General features: G+C 36.7%; 1 protein-coding gene across 1 annotated transcript in view; it reads left to right on the forward strand.

Moving 5' to 3' along the window:
• TRIM33 (tripartite motif containing 33) overlaps positions 1 to 18,065 on the forward strand; it is a gene marked incomplete at its 5' end in the record, with an annotated part of 120,481 nt that overhangs the window by 32,961 nt on the left and 69,455 nt on the right. The window lies entirely within an intron of this gene.

Genomic DNA, 18,065 nt, shown 5'->3' on the forward strand with positions numbered 1-18,065 from the left:
GAGCCTTTTAGACATACACCCACTAATGACTGATCTCTTAGATTTGGGAAACATTTTCAAAATTGTGCCCAGTTTTTAGTTTCACAAGGCGTTTAGTTTTTGCTGGGATTTCTTGGGTCTCCCTTTTAGTTAGCTAGTTATGTGTGGAGAGTTTCAGTTCATATGTGACTCATTTTAAGTATACATTAGACCCTAGAACAACGTAGCGGGTAGAGGTGGTGACTCTGGAGCATTTGAAAATCCTCAACTCCCTCCACTCCCCAACTTTAATAGCCTGCTGTTGACAGGAAGCCTCACTGATAAGTTAGATGATAACACATGTTTTTATGTACATATCATATACTGTATCTTACAATGAAGTAAGCTAGAGAAAAGAAAGTGTTATTAAGAAAGTCATAAGGAAGAGAAAATACGTTTATAGTAATATAGAAAATCCATCTATATGTGGATGTGCCCAGTTCAAACCTGTATTGTTCAAGGGTTAATTTTATGTTTGGACTGGGGCTTGCTCCGTGACTCTAACCTTGGTATATATAGCAAAGCTGTTATTTCCTAACAGATTCTTATTTTTAGCTGGCAAAGCTTCTGTTTTCACATTTGCCCTCCTCCCCTAATTGACTCTGCTTCATATTGCACTGAAGCTGCTGTTTTTATGGTCAGCCCCACTCAAGGAAATCTATTGATCTTGAAGGCCAGACTGTTGGGGTGAGAGTGGGCATCATGGGATCATTCTCAGGCAAGAAAGGCAGCATCTCCTGCTGTTTTACCTGAAATTCTAAGTTTGTGGTGAATAAACACGTCTTATTTTGTCTGATAATGGTTGTGCTCTGAAATAGATGGGTGTTTGTGTGTGTGTCTGTCTGTTTTGTGCACTCTTACACTTGGGCTTTGAGGAGAGGATTTGCTTTTAATTTTACCATTAGTGAAAGTTGATTAGTTAGTTTTTTCTTTGTACATTTTTTTGTTATATTATCACTTTAATTATACTATTTAAAAAAATAGGTAACATCTCAGATATTTTACATTTTCTAGGTCTACAAGTCCTGTACCATTGCCACTAGTCAGTTGTGGCTGTTTAAATTTTATTTTTCATTTTTATTACTATATTTTTAAGTGTGTTTATTTTGAGAGATAGAGTGCATGGAGGGGTGCAGAGAGAGAGAGGGAGGGAGAGAATCCCAGACTCCATGCTCTCAACACAGAGCCTGCTGCAGGGCTCAATCTCATGAACCATGAGTTCATGACCTGAGCCCAAATCAAGAGTTGGATGCTTAGCCAGCTGAGCCACCCAGGCACCTCTGTAGTGGCTGCTTAGATTTTAGTTAACTAAAAGTAACTTAAATAATTAATTTTGTTGGTTACACCAAGCCCCCTTTCAAGTACTCAGTGTCTACCTTCTGTATTGGCTATTATGTTGGACAGCAGTTATAGCACATTTCCATTATTGCAGAAAATTCAGTTACACAGTGGTGCTCTAAAATCTTTGAGACAAATTCTAACTAATAATAATAGCTGACATTTTCTAAGTACTTACTGTGTGTCAGACTTTATTTACATTTGTTAACATGTGCAATCTATCAACACCCCTTTAGATATAGGTACTATTATTATTATCCCCATTTTACACATGGGAAACTAAGACTCTCAGGTTAAGGAGCTAACTCAAAGTCAAACAACTGAGAAAGGGATGGGCTTAGAATTTAAACCTAATTAGTCTGGTTGCAGAGTCTGTGCCTTCAGTTATTTTGTTCTCTTGCCTCTTTGGTAAATGATGTGTGGTTTGTGGCTTGAATTGAAGTTTTAATGTTTTGCTGCTGTTTTTGAATGCTGTTTGGTTGTTTGGCAAATGATTCTTTTGATATTTAAGTTTTTATTTCTTAGAGTTTTTATCAATATCTGAATTTTATCTTGTGCCGTTTTACCATCTGTTTATGTATCTGTATGGTTTTCTCCTTTAGTTGTTTTGATTTTGTTAATATTTGTGCTGTTGAATAATCCTTGAATTCCCAATGTTAATGTTAGTTGATAACCATTTTGACAACACACAAGAATGATTACTTATATTTTACTATTTTTTTTGTTTATTTATTTTGAGAGAGAGTGCCAACAGGAGAGAGCCAGAGGTGGGGAGGAGAGTGGAGAGAAGAGAGAGAGGCGCCTTTACTTCATTTAGAAATATAAAATCAATGTTAGAATGGTTGGCAGTTTTCTTCTTTTGCTTTGTCTTTGTCATGTTTTAGTAGTAAAGTAATGTTAGCCTTCATAAAATGAATTGAGATTGTCCTTTTTCACTGTACTTTTAGATTAGCTTAAATAATAATGGAATGCTTAGTTTGTTATTTAAACATTATTCCTTTGGAAAACTACCTTTGTTTGGAATTTTAAAAAAGTCACAGCTATGTATGGGTGCCTGGGTGGCTCATTCAGTTGATCATCTGACTCTTGATTTGGCTCAGGTCATCATCCCAGGGTCATGAGATCAAGTCCTGCATCAGGCTTGGGATATTCTCTCTGCCTCTCTCCTTCTCTCCTTCTCCCCCCATCCCTGCCCCTCTTTCTGCTCACTTGCATGCACGCTCTCTCAAAAAATATATAAATAAAAATCACAACCTTTTCCAGTCTCTAAGTGTTATTATTGTCTCTTCAAGTTTTTTACTTCTTAGTTTGCTTTTGATAAATTATATTTTACTAGGAAATTATTCATTTAGTCTAGGTTTTAGAATTACTTGCCTCAGAGTTATATGTAGCATTCACTGACATAGAGTTAGTAATACTATTTATAATTCTTTTGTATTTGTTATTTTCTTCTGTATATATCTTCTGTTAGATTTTTGAAAGTTAATATTTTCATCAAAGAAAATAATTTAAATTCAATTAAAAATTTTTTTCCATAATATTTCATTTTATTGTTTAATTCTGTTTTTATATGTATTTTGATTTGTTTTATTGTTCTTTTAAATTTTTTAGGGAAGGAGCTGAGTTCTATCATTTCTTAGTCTAAAAGATAGATGTAATATCTTTGAGTATGAGCTGTTTTTATACAGTGTTTTCTAGATAGCTTGTAATTAAAAAAAATTTTTTTTAATGTTTTACTTATTTTTGATACAGAGAGAGACAGAGCATGAGCGGGGGAGGGGCAGAGAGAGAAGGAGACACAGAACTGAAGCAGGCTCCAGGCTCTGAGCTAACTGTCAGCACAGAGCCCGAAATGGGGATCGAACCCACGAACATGAGATCTGACCTGAGCTGAAGTCGGAGGTTTAACCAACTGAGCCACCCAGGCGCCCCTAAAAAAATTTTTTTTATGTCTTTATTTTATTTTGAGAGAGAGAGAGACATAGAGTGAGCAAGGGAGGGACAGAGAGAGAGGGAGACACAGAATCCAAAGCAGCACAGAGCCTGACATGGGGCTGAAACCCATGGACTGTGAGATCATGACCTGAGCTGAAATTGGACGCTTAACCGACTGAGCCACCCAGGTGCCCCAGATAGCTTGTAATTTTAGTTTGAATTTTCAACTGGAACCCATTTTTCTTTTAGGTTGTATGTATGTGACCTTTTGATTTCTTTTTACTTTGTAAAATTTTTTATTAGATCATAATTAAGATATAGACTGTAAAAACCAGTATCTCTTGAACTGGAAGTTTTTTTCTTGTTTTCGGTAACTAAATATGAAGTTATATTTTCTCAGTATTCTGTATATTTAGCAAAAAATGTATGCTTTCTATTCCAACTTCGTTTTACTTTTTATTTTACTTAGAGAGAGAGAGAGAGAGAGAGAGAGAGAGAATTCAAGTGGGGGAAGGGGCAGAGGGAGAGAGAATCTTAAGCAAGCTCCACGCTCAGTGCACAGCCTGATGTGGGGATCAGTCTCGTGACTGTGAATCATGACCTGAGCCGAACTCACGAGTCAGTCGCTTAACTGACTGAGCCACCCAGGTGCCCCTGACTTTTACAGTTTTTGATGAGGGGGTCACTTATTATTGTTATTGTAGTTCCTTTGTTTGTAATGTATCTCTCCCCCTGCCTCCCCAAGATTCATTCTTTATTAGTGATTTTTAGCAATTTGATCTTTTGAGGTGCTTGGCATGGTCTTATAATATAGAAGTTTTTTCCTCAGGGATTATTGACATTCTTACATCTCTATATTATTGTTTTTATTAAAGTTTGAAAAAATTCACCATTTTATTTCTTAAAATATTTTTCTGATCCTTTTTTATCTTCTTTCCCCTGGGACTCCAGTGTATTAAGTCTTCTGATATTTATTACCTCACAGGCAGTGAGCCTCTGTATTTTTTCCCACCAGTTTTTGTTCATCTTCATAATTTGTGTGTCTCCCTTCAGTTTTACCAGGTTTTTCTTCATGTATTTTGAAGCTGTCATGTTAGGTTCACATATAACTTCTTGAGAACTGACATTTTTATCATTATGAAATATTCACTTTTGTCTCTAGTAACTTTTTTCTCAAACTATTTTAGCTCATATTAGTATAGCTACTCTGGCTCTTACAATTACTATTTCCATGATTTGTTTTTGATCTTTTTTCTTTCATTGTATTTGTGTCTTTGACTTAAAGTATCTCTTACAAGTAGCACATATTTAATCTTGTTTTTGTTATATCTAGTCTGACAGTCTGCCTTGCATTCGAGTGTTTAATTATCATTCATAATCATTGTTGATATGATCAGATCTCTGTTGTTTTGCCAATTTTTTTCTGTGTAACTTGTATTTTTTCTTCCTTGGTTCTTATTTGCTGCCTTTTGTATTAGATTATTTCCTAGTATTCCCTTTTACTTTTTTGTTTTTTAATAACTTCAGAGATAATTCTGTAGTGGTTACTCTTGGGTTTCTAATATATATGTGTGTGTGTGTATATATATATAGATATATATTTGTTTATCACAGTCTACTTTAGATTATCACCAACTTGATTTCAGTAAAATACAGTCTTTCTCCAATATAACTCCTTTCCCTCCTTTCTTTGTGTTACTGTTATAATTGTTACCTCTCTATGTTATAAATCCAGCAATACATTTATAGTTACTGTTGGTACACTATTAAAATTTTCCAAGAAGTTAGGAGAATAAAAGAGAAATACACAGTGTTTTCTATTAATCTATATTTACTATTTCTGGCATACTTTATGTGGTTTGGGGGTATGGTTTATGTCATGTCCTTGCTTCAGGATGACTTCCATTTCCTGTCTCTTCCTTTATGCTGTTGCTTCATGCAGTTTTCTTTTAAATTAAGGAAAGAGAAAAAGTAGGTTTATACTGTTACGTATTTACTTGTGTAATTAACCTTACCTGTGGTCTTTATTTCTTTATATGCATTTGTGTTACTGTCTTATGTCCCTTCCTTTCAGCCTGAAGAACTTTCTTTAGTATTTCTTGTAAGGATAGGTGGACTTTCAGTGAATTTTTTTATTCCATGTTTATACGTGGTATTCTTATTTCATTCCCACTATTGCAGATTAATTTTGATGAATGTAGAATTCTTAGGTGATTTTTTTCTTTTGCTGCTTTGAAATATGTCATCCCACTGCTTCCTGGCCTCTATTGTTTCTGCTAAGTCATCTGTTAATCTTATTGTTACCTTGTACATCATGAGTCATTTTTTCTTAATGCTTAAGAAATTTTGTCTCTGATTTTCAATAGTTTAACTGTAGTTTAACTACAGTTTTATTACCTGTTTGCTGGTATATCTTTATTATGTTTCTTTTTCAGCCTTCCTTTTGTTTTAGGTATCTTTCTTTCTTTTTTAGGTTTATTTATCTCTTTTGAGAGAGAGAGCACCAGTTGGGGAGGGGCAGAATGAGAGAGAGAGAGAGAGAGAGAGAGAGAGAGAGAGAGAGAGAGAGAGAGAGAATCCCAAACAGGCTCTGGGCTGTCAACACAGGCCCTGATGTAGGGCTCGATCCCATAAACCCTGAAATTATGACCTGAGCTGAAACCAAGAGTTGGGCACTTAACTGACTGAGCCACCTAGGTGCTCCCCCTTTTTAGGTATGTTTTATAATGTGACCTTTCAAACCATCAATTTGCTTCTTAGGAGTTTCTATTTTTTTTTTTAAGGTCTTCTATTTTTTTAAACTTTGAAATCATACTTATTTAATTCTAGCAGAGCCTTTTACTTTTGTTATGTGTATTCTAATTTTATTTCTGTGAAAGTTCTCAGTACCCTTTTCTTTTCTTTTTTTTTTTTCTTTTTTTTCTTTCTTTCTTTTTTTTTTTTTTAAGCTCAAGGTCTCTTGTGGTTCTGATTGTTCACTTTGGTCTCCCTCAAGTTACTGAACCTTCTTGAATGGGATATACTTGTTCTTTGCCTATTCGTGAGAGTGGCTTCATTTTACAGGGTCAAGCTTGGTGGTGGCGTGATTATTGGTCAGTGGCAAAGCAGTAGACCATGGAAGACATGATAAACTTTGTTTCTGCTGCCCTGTACTGAATGCAATTTCGAATTAAATACCTTATTCTGGAAATATCAGAGCCTTACTTTTTGCCTGCTTGTACAGCTACTATAGGAGCTGTCCTTTCATGATCCAGTGATTGATTGGGCCTCTCTGCAAAATTCAGGTGGCTTCGTAAAGGAGGCAGTGAGTGTACCCAGGCAGCCTTCAGATCCTGGGTCTTCCATGGTCATGTCTTGAGGCTTCACTAGGTTTTTTTGGTTTCCTACCTCCTTCCCCAATAAAAAGAGAGAAATAAAAACATAGCTGCATGTATGCTTTTATTACAAGCATTTGTGTGCAGACACAGACTGAAGCTTTCTCTTCTGTGCAGTATACCCACTAAGAAGACTCAATTTCTGTAGATTTGAATTTGAGTACTTGAACTGAAGATCTGTCTTGGATTTTCTGTTATATGGCATTGTTTCCACCTGGGTTAGTGAAAATTCAGTCACTTTAGCTAGATGTTCAGTATTCTTTCTGTAATTAACCAGAGAGTAAATAGGTTTTGTGTCCAAACACTATCTCTGTAGTTTTTACATTCTTCTTATTTAAAAGTATAAAATTAATTCATTTTTAAAAGTTTATTTATTTTGAGAGAGAGCGAGAACGTGCACACACATACAAGCAGGGGAGGAGCAGAGAGAAAGATAGAATCCCAAGAAGGCTCCCTGTTATCAGTGCAGAGCCCAACATAGGGGTTGAACTCACAAACCATAAGATCACGACCTGAACGGAGATCAGAAGTTGGATGTTTAAACAACTGTGCCATCCAGGTGCCCATAAAATTCATCCCCCCCCCCCCCCCCCCGCCAACGCATGCAAAAACAAAGGGCTTTATTTCGGGCTTAAGCTCACACTCACAGACTCCACCAACCCACTGGCCATGTGGAGAGAGCCCCCTCATTCTTTTTAAAATATAATTTACTGTCAAATTGGTTTTCATACAACACCCAATGCTCATCCCAACAGTTGACCTCCTCCATGCCCATCACCCACTTCCCCTCTTTTCCATCCCCTATCAACCCTCAGTTTGTTCTCAGTATTTAAGAGTCTCTTATAGTTTGCCTCCCTTCCTCTGTAACTTTTTTCCCCTTCCCTTCCCCCATGGTCTTCTGTTAAGTTTCTCAAGATCCACATGAGTGAAAATATATGGTATCTGTCTTTCTCTGACTGACTTATTTCACTTAGCATAATACCCTCCAGTTCCATCCATGTTGCTACAGATGGCCAGATTTCATTCTTTCTCATTGCCAAGTAGTATTCCATTGTATATATAAACCACATCTTTATCCATTTGTCAATCGATGGATTAAAAATCATTATAAAATTTTTTTAACATTTATTTATTTTTGAGATACAGATCATGAGCAGGGGAGGGGCAGAGAGAGAGACACACGCACAGAATCAGAAGCAGACTCCAGGCTCTGAGCTTGTCAGCACAGAGCCCAACACGGTGCTCAAACCCATGAACTGTGAGATCATGACCTGAGCTGGAGTTGGATGCTCAACCGACTCAGCTACCCACACGCCCCTAAAATTCATTCTTAATAAGTTACTGGCTAAACTGTCTTGTTTCATATTACATTTTTTTAAATAGCCAGCAGTCTGTATAACTTGCCCATTCACCAGTTAAAAAATGTTATTTTTATAGAAGTTTCTGTTAATATTGAAAATATTTTGGAAAAAAAATAAAAAAACTTTTGGTGTTTGTTTTTTGGTATTTAATTTGCAGTCATAATGATATATTTCTTAATGGACTTACTCATAATTTTCTGATTATATGAGGTTTTTGGATTTAAAAAATACTTTACTTTCAAGTAGGCTCCACATGCAACGTGGAACTCAAATTCATGACCCCAAGATCAAGAGTTGTATGCTCTACTGACTGAACCAACCAGGAGCCCCTACAAGGTTTCTAAAAAAGTTTTTAAAGTTATTTATTTATTTTTGATAGCGAGAGAGTGAGTGTGGGTTAAGGAGGGGCAGAGAGAGAGGGAGAAAGAGAGAATCCCAATCTGCTGACAGCACAGAGCCCCACATAGGGCTTGATCCCACAAATCATGAGAAATTGACCTGAACCAAAATCAAGAGTTGGATGCTTAACCAACTGAGCCACACAAGTGCCTCTACAAGGTTTTTGAATTTTAAAGACTGATATACTTAAGAATTAAGCTTAAATAATACCAAGAAGCTTTATAACATATATGCTTCATGCATTTCCTAAATATATTTTATTACTTTTTAAAGTTTATTTATTTATTTTGAGGGAGAGAGCACACCTGTGTGTATCGGAGAAGGGCAGAGAGAGAGAGACAGGGAGAGAGAGAATCCCAAGCATGGGACATGGGTCTCAAACTCACAAACTGTAAGGTCATGACCTCAGCCAAAATCAAGAGTCAGATACTTAACTGACTGAGCCACCTAGGTGCCCCTGTATTCCATTATGTTTGATAATCAATGTCTGGTCTTACATGATCATACATGTACATTGTGGCCATATCTAACCATGATTTCAAGCCATTCTTACATTTGACTTATGGAAATTGGCTGGATACTTACCAGCATAATTTAAATACATATTACTGTATGGTATTCTTTTGTAGGTGTTAAGCCAATTTGTTTATAAATGAATTATTTCAGTTATTTTCTACATAATATCTCCAATTTTCCCTATAGTAAGCAATTTTCCTTATTCTGCCTTTTAGCAGCAAATCCTTGTCTTTCCTTCTCTTCATTGCCAATTTTTTGTAAGAATGGGTAACAAATTCAATATTCCATATTTCCCAACTCCCCCATACTCATAATAGAATCTTTCTGCTATCTCCATTGCTCTAAAATTTTATAGGAAAAGATCAGTGATCCCTTTTTTCAGAATCTAGTCCTTATTTTTTTTGCCTTCCTTTCAGCACATATGTAGTACTTCCTATGCTCTGAGTCTTGATTATCGAGTGTGAACAGGGAAGGAATAGAGCTGAACAGGAGATAGGTTCATGATGGAAAGATGAATTAGCCTTAGGAATGGTTATGCCTTTCAAACTTGGGACTCTTGATGTTATCTGATAATATTCTTTCTAGCCTGTTTTTCCTGTTCCCTGGATTATTCAAGTGTTACAGCACTCTGCTCACAACCCTCTCACTCTCATTACTTGATCTGGCCTCCCACTTATGTAATTAGAGGCCATAGGTGCAAATTCTCTTCTACTCCCTTCTTCACCTGAAAATGTATCTCTTTTTTTTTTCATAATTATTTTCTAAAGGAAAGGAGATGGGAGTTGATGATTAAAGGTTTGGACTAACCACTCTAGGGTATGGGAAAGAGAAGGTAGGGGTGGATAAAAAGAGTATTGGGTTGGGGTGCCTGGCTGTTTCAGTAGGTAGAGCATACAACTCTTGATCTTAGGGTGGTGAATTTAAGCCCCACATTAGGTATGGAACTTATATTTTAAAAAAAAAGTGTTAGATCATGCTAGGAGTTAACTGACGTTCAGAGATAGAATATAATTTTAAAAGTAAATTAGTAAAGTGATGATAAGTTAATCATGACTGGTTAATAGAAAACATAGCTGACCCTTACCCCCCAAAAGGAGAACAACAGGAAAAGTAGTTGAGTCGTGTTTGAGTCTCACTGATTTCAGCTTATACATGTGTGTATTTGTACTGTTGTTTTTTCTTTTAGGATTTTATTAGAAACATTTTTTAATGTTTGTTTATTTCTTTTGTGAGAGAGAGCGTTCGCGCGCAGGGTAGGGGCAAAGAGAGAATTCCAAGCAGGCTCTGTGCTGACACGAGCTCGAACCCATAAACTGTGAGATCATAACCTGAACCGAAATCAAGAGTCAGACACTTAACCTACTGAGCCACCTAGGTGCCCCAAGTTTTAAGTAATCTCTACACCCAATATGGTACTTGAACTCAAAACCCTGAGACCAAGAGGCTCAAGCTCCGCTGACTAAGCCAGCCAGGCGCCTCTTACTAGCTTTTAATGTAAAATGTGCTTCTTGGGATTTGTAGTTGTAAATGTTGAAATCTCTGTGCTAAATCTGTGAACTCCTTTTCTTCTGCTTGACCACAGTATTGGTATAGTGAAGGGCACTGTACTCTTTTGATCCTGTTCTCCCTTGGTAATCATAACTATGCTTCAGATTTTACCTAGTTATATGCTGATAGTTCTTTTCTACATGCTTCAACTGCAGAACTATGCAGGTTAAACACAGTCTGTCCAAAACTTATTAATTGCATTCTGGCTAAAATTACTTTTCTCTCATTTTGAGAGAAATTAATTGCGTAATTAATTGCGTAATTATCCATGAATTACCCATGTCAGAAACTTGTGAATCATCTAGAATTTCTAATTTTTCCTTTGCTGTAACTACTACCTCTCCACCATGGAGACATTCATTAAGCAATTGATACTGTTTCTAATTTATCCTCTATAGTTCTAACTATCTTAGTTTAGCCTTAATTATTTTGTTACTAATGGATCAGGCTTTTAGTTAGAGAGCTTCTTTAACATAGGTTTTAAGGGCATGGGTTGTAGATTCATATATTGTGGTTTCCGATCTTCCCCGTCTCCTCCATTTACATTGTCCTATGGCCTTGAGAACATTACCTGATTTCTCTGAAGCTTGGGGATAGTAATTGAACCTGTTTTACAGAAGTGATATGAGCATTAACTGAAGTAATATATGAGAATTTCAGAATAAATACTAACTAGCCTAACAGTAAAACTTTGTATTAATGCAAATTTAAATATTATTTGATCATGATTGTTTTTTGTCCTCAGTACAACCTTCATTCTCAGACAGATTAAAATTCTCACTGGGGTGAGGGCAGAAGTGCAGGGTAGATCAAAGTTGGTCTGGGAAACATAAGACAGGGGTGATGTGGTAGCAAAGAATTCTTATTTTCCCAGTAGGCTTGTCAGCCAATTTTTGTGAATCAAACTGAAAAAATGGTGGCAGCCAGTAGAGGTTCCTAGAATTCCTGCTGTTTTAGAACAGTTTGCTGTTTTCAAAAAATGTGGTCTTTAGAGAACACACTTAAACATTGTACCAAACTGCAGTCTTAAACTTCAGACACTTGTTATTGGCTGGCTAAGAAAGTTTGCACAGCTATTTCTCTTCCCAGCAACTTGACTGTATTTTATACATTTGAATTTTGATGCCCTCACTTATTTTTGCTAAGGCAAGATTATATCTTATTTTTAATTGACATTTTATCACTCAATTTTCTCCTCATATTGTATTTAGAATGATTTTTCAAACTATAGTTTGATTATAATAGACTATTATTATTGTAGTTCAGTGTTTTAATTTCATGTTTTTATTCTTCCTAAACTAATATTTATATCTGTATATATTTACTTTTAACTCATGCATATTTAGATACCAAAATGTTTATTTATGACTTTGCTGTATTTTTTGCACCTACTTCTAAATATTTTTCCATGTTCTTTTTATTCTCCCCTTCAAAGTAAGCTCTATATCCAGTGTGGGACCCAAACTGCGAAATCAGGAGTTGCATGCTCTACTAACTGAGCCAGTCAGGCACCCCTCTTTATTTTTCCATGTTCTTAAAGTTGGTAGTAGGTTAAACTGTATAAAATTACCATATTTGCAGGTTATAAGTGGTCTAAAATTGGCAGTTTTATATGGTTCAATTTAATGCTTTATTCTTGTAGCAATGAGCAGTATTGTTATATTTCTGAAAATGTAATTTGCTTTTACTCTTGAATAGCTATCAGGATATATATTGCTAAGTTGATTTATTTTCTCTAAAAAGCTTTTAAGATATTATTCCTGTTATCTTTTTGTATTGTTTTTTACTAATGAGATCTGCTGTCAGTCTGATTATCTTGTGATAATAGCAATTATTAACAATTTTTTCTCCATCTTTGCTATGTTTAGATGTGGATTTATTTTTATTTATCCTGTTCAGGACTTGTATTGCAGTCTGAGGGCTCATTTCTTCAGTTCTGAAATTCTCAGCCATTATCTTCTTTAAACTTAAAAAAAAATGTGTATTTACTTTTGAGCGAGCAGGGGAGGAGCAGAGAGGGAGATACAGAATCTGAAGTAGGCTCAAGGCTCTGAGCTGTCAGCCAGAGCCCTATGTGGGACTCGAACTCACAGACTGCAAGATCATGACCTGAGCTGAAGGCGGACACTTAACTGACTGAGTCACCCAGGCACCCCAGCCATTATCTTCTTTAAATAGTATCTGTACCTCATTTCCTCCATGAACTTCTAGAACTTCAGTTTGACAACACCTACTGGAGTTTCTTATTTAGTTCTTTAGTTTTCTGAACTTAGTCTTTTTTGTAGTTCCTTCTTTCGTTAGCTCTGTGCTGAATTCTGTGTGATTTTTTTTCATATCTGTCTTCTATTTGATTAATTTTCTTTTCAGTTCTCTTACTATTTTACTTGTGTTTTGAGTTTTCAATGACTATATTTTATTTCTTTTTGATTCTTTTTTAGCTCTAATTTCATAGATTCTGTTTGTCCCTTTATCTGAATATTTTACAAAGAATTTTAAAGTCTTTTTCAGATTGTTTTATTTTCTGTGAGTTAGGTGGTTATTTCTTGCTTTATTATGTTGGTTGACTCACTCTAATAATAGTATTGGGTTTTTTCATGCATTGTAGTTTTATATATGAGCCTGTCTTCAATTGGTGTCATGTCCCACTTGTGCCCTGGGTTGGGAGGTGTTCTAATGAGATAGTTTTGTGTTTGTAAGGTTTCAGAGAAACTTCTTTTTTGTTGTTCAATGAATATGTGAATTCACCTAATTAGGAATCCCAGGAAGAGAAGTAGATTATGAGGCAAAGATGATAACTTCTGTTTTATGTACATTTTGTTTGGAGTTGATTAAAGAAGAGGTTCTAAATAAGAACTTGAACTATCGATAGGGAACAGAAGAGAAATGTTGACTTCAGTCCTGGGGAGGATGATCAGTATGTTGGAATGACATTCTTGGGCTCCTTCCTATTCATAGTAAATTTAGCATTCAGTGTTTCATTTTTAGGTTTTTTTTTTTTTTTAATAAGTTCGTTTATTTAGTTTGTGTGTGTGAGAGAGAAAGGGAGCGACAGAGACAGAATCTGGGGCCCAAACTCAGGAACTTCAAGATCATAACCTGGAGTGAGATCAAGAGTCAGATGCTTAACCAGCTGAGCCACCTACATGCCCCTTCCATTCAGTGTTTCTGAAGTCCCAGGAAAACTGGGGCCAAGACATGAAGCAGGACTAGGGTTTGCATCATGGACGTCCCCATAGTCATCCAGCACTAGATAGATTTCCAGTTTAGTATAAAATGTTATAACACCGCAATGGCCAGAAGGAAGAGATGCATAGGACCAGGTATGTGGGAAGGGGTGCCATGCTTCCCTCTCAGGAAGCTCTGAGTGTGCCTTTCCTTTAACCTTGATGAGTTCACCAATCTGGAAGCTCCCACACAAACTTCTTACTAGTTTCTTGATGTGGCCTTTGTGCGTACTGTGCAGATAGCGCAAGCTTTGCTTATGTGTCTATGTTTAAAGCTTATTTGGTGTTCTGACTTCTTGTGGCTGACTCCAGAGCTGGGAAAGATTTTAGGTTGAGGGCACCCAAAGCCTGCCCCATGGCTTTCTTGAACTTGTTCAGGTTCACCCCTTAATCTTTGTCTTACTTCCTGTTCCCAGTAGTGGCACTTATAACCCCTATGTCCCACTTGCATCAGTTGATGCCTGACCACTTGAACTTGAGTTCCCTTTTGTTTCTGGCACTTCACAGTTTTGCCTTTTAGGTTGTGGACTCAGTTATACATTTTTCAAAGTACATTTTAATTTGTTATATCTTAGCTATTTCTGTGTTCAGCCATTTCAGTTGGTTTTTCCATGTCTGCTTAGTCATCCATCTTGAATGGAAGTCCACAACAATCAACTTATTAATACTAAATTCCACCTAATGCTGTGGAGATAAACTACTTTGTAGACTTGTATAATTTGGCCTTTTAAAAAGAATCCGGGGCGCCTGGGTGGCTCGGTCCTACTTCAGCTCAGGTCAGATCTCACAGTTTGTGTCAGCTGTGCTGAGAGCTCAGAGCCTGGAGCCTGCTTCCGGTTCTGTGTCTCCTTCTCTCTCTGCCCCTCCCCCTCTCATGCTCTGTCTCTCTCTGTATCAAATATAAATAAAAAAACATTAAAAATTAAAAAAAAAAGAATCCTCCTTTGTCTTCCCCATAATTATACATTTTAGTAAATTGGCATTTAAAAAATAAACTAAAAGGCCTGAAAGGGTCTCTCAGAACTGGAACTTTGGAGTCATGAAATCAGTTCTAGGGATATTGTGCAGGAAAATGGTCAGCAGCTTTGGCTTTGGAATTTGGGTTTTAGTTTTGTATAATGACCCAAACTCAGCATGACAACAGTCACTCAGTGATTGAGTTAGCACACTCCTCTGATCTATACTAATTAAAAGGGCAAACTTATAAACTCAAATGGAAAATGGCTTTCATGTTCAAAGTAAACATTCATATACTTTTTAAGTTTACTGAACAAATACAGAAGCAGATAGCAGAAAGATTCCTGGAGAACCTTCAACTCTTGTGTGGGTGGTAAGACACCTTGGCTGCTGGGTAATCGTTTAGGTGTAAGTAGTCAGCCTAGAAAAGGGGTTTGCTGATGTCTTCAGACTTGAATTTATTTCCTTCTCTCATTGGAACTTCTTTCATGTCTCAAAATTCTAAATTCCAAGCTTGTCTGAAAATCTTTATGGCAAGTAAGAGCCTTTCTGAGATGTATCTTTCCACTCCTTGTGTACTCCCTGTTGGGTTTCCTCTGCAGTGTTCATATCCTTTTGCCTCTACATTTCTTGAAACTGCATTGGTATTGATTTGTGTGCTTTGCTACTTTATTCCCTTAATCTTTTTGGATGTGTATGTATATATTTTTAAAAAGTATTTTTAACGTTTTTTTTTAACTTATTTTTTAATGTTTTATTTATTTTTGATACAGAGAGAGACAGAGCATGAGAGGGGGAGAGGCAGAGAGAAGGAGACACAGAATCTGAAGCAGGCTCCAGGCTCTGAGCTAGCTGTCAGCACAGAGCCTGATGCGAGGCTCGAACCCACGAACGTGAGATCTGACCTGAGCCGAAGCCGGAGCCTTAACCGACTGAGCCACCCAGGCGCCCCTTAATGTTTATTTTTGAGAGAGAGAGAGAGAGAGAGAGAGAGAGAGAGACAGACAGAGACAGACAGGCGGAGCATGAGCAGGGGAGGGGCAGAGAGAGAGAGAGAGAGGGACACAGAGTCCGAAGCAGGCTCCAGGCTCTGAGCTGTCAGCACAGACCCTGATGTGGGGCTTGAACCCACGAACTGTGGAGGAGATCTTGACTTGAGCTGAAGTTGGACACTTAACTGACTGAGCCACCCAGGCGCCCCTATAATTTTTTATTTTAGAGCAAGAGAATGAGTGAGAGAAAGGGGTGGAGGGGTGGAGGGAGGGGGGGAGAGAGAGAGAATCTTAAGCAGACTGCATGCTCAGTATGTGCAAAGTGGGGCTCTCTTCCACAATCCTGGGTTCATTACTTGAGCCAAAGTCAAGAGTGAGATGCTCAACTGACTAAACCACCCAAATGCCCCTGTATATTGTTTTTATCTTCCACATTCTTTAATATTATTTTAATGGAGGCTTTGGATAAGAAATCAATGAATTTTCATTGTCATAAACTGTGATGTTAGGTTGCCAGATTAATGTAGAAATTTTAAGAATCTGATAATTATTTTAGTGAGTTCAAAAAACAGACTTCAGACAAATTATTCATTTACACAGGTATAAGGGATACTTTAATAATATTGAGTTTGCTCAGAACAGAATGTCTCATCTTTTGTATCCTTCAACTATATGTATATATAGACATTTTTCTATCTTTTATACTATAAAAGTATAGCCCACCCTCTATTTGTGAACTTTGCTTTTGCTATTCTTGGTTTGCATACTGTTTCTTCCTTTCCTAGTTGAGTTTGAGATCACCCTCAGACTCCATGATTTACTGGAAGGACTCACAGGATTCAGAAAAACTGTTATTTTCATGGTTGCATTTTATTACAGGGAAAGAGGAAATAGATTAAACTTAGCAAAGATGCATGGAATAAAGTCCAGGAGAAAATGGGCACAAGCTTAAAGATCTCTCCTTTCAGTGGAGTTGCACAGGGAGATGCTTAGTTTTAGAGTAACTATGTGTGACAATATGCAGGAGTATTGCCAATCAGGAAAGCTTACCTGAGCCCCCATGTCTAAAGTTTCTCTTGGGGCTTTGTCACCAAGGGGTGTATCCTCCACAGAACTCCTACCGCCTACTGAGACCCCTGTCACTCTCTGAGGTCAAACAATACAGCATGGCCCAAGGCCTCGGGCATACAAAAGCAGTCTTATCAGGCAGAATATTCCAAGAGTTAGAGGTCACCTCATAGGAGCCATTTGAGGGTCCGTATTAGAGATAGGCTTTCCTTATGAATATAAGGATTTGAGGAACCAGGGTCAGCAAAGTAAACTTTCCTGCACACTAGTAACAATGTGAAATTTTCAAGACCATATATGTGTGACCTTTAAAGTGAAAATTTATTGTAAGAAATTAGTTGCTCCCATATTTTTGCCTTACAATTAACTTGTACTTATCTCCTTTATAGTTTTATTATACTCTGTTTTTTGAAAGGTTTGTAATTTATGCTCTCTTAAATGTGGAAATATTCATATCCTTTCTGTTCCTTTTCACCATACTATTTCTTCCTTTGATTTGAAAAACTGTTTTTATGTATTTCTTCTGAGAGGACCTTGTGCGCTGTGTATTATAAGAACTAAGTTTTGTTTTCAAATATATAACTTTGAATTTGTTTAAACAGTGTATATGTGTACTGGGAGACTTGAGATTTCTACTTTTATTTTAGAATGACACTATTTGTTTCTGTTTTCTATTAGAACTGCAATATAAGGTTCTGAAATTTGTCCTCTCAACTCTTGTGGACTCTCATTTACATCCTAGTCAACGTGTGGTACTTTCTATAGTTGTGTGTGCTGTAAAGCTATAAAATTACTTACTACTCTTGCACCCTTTCTTGAAAGTGAGGATTGTGTCATTTATACTGTATCCTCAGTTTTATGGATGACACCTAATTAGTTTGTTGTGTTGACCATGTTGCTATTTTTTAGTTTTAACTTTAACTTCCATGCATTGACCAAGTAGGTTTATTTCTTCTGATAGATACTAGAACACTAGGAAGTTCAAGCACATGTGATTTTTCTTCCCACATGAAAGTGAATTCAAATAATTCTGAACCAAGCAGAATTTATAAGATGATAGATTATGTATTTCTGTTGCTACTGTAACAAAATTGCCATAAACTTGGTGGCTTAAAATAACATACATTTTAATTTTGTACTATTTTGGAGGCTAACGTTTGAAATCAGTTTTACTAGGCTACAATCAGAATATCTGCTGGAGTCAGTGTATCATCAGGTCTAGTACCTTGCAGAGTCTCTGAGGGAGAAAATTCATTTCTTTGTCTATTTCCCCTTACAGTGGCCACTTGTATTTCTTGGCTTATTGCTTCGTCCCTAAAGCACATTAATCCTTTC

The sequence above is a fragment of the Suricata suricatta genome, chromosome 8 (assembly GCF_006229205.1).
Source record: "Suricata suricatta isolate VVHF042 chromosome 8, meerkat_22Aug2017_6uvM2_HiC, whole genome shotgun sequence".
NCBI classification, from domain to species: domain Eukaryota; kingdom Metazoa; phylum Chordata; class Mammalia; order Carnivora; family Herpestidae; genus Suricata; species Suricata suricatta.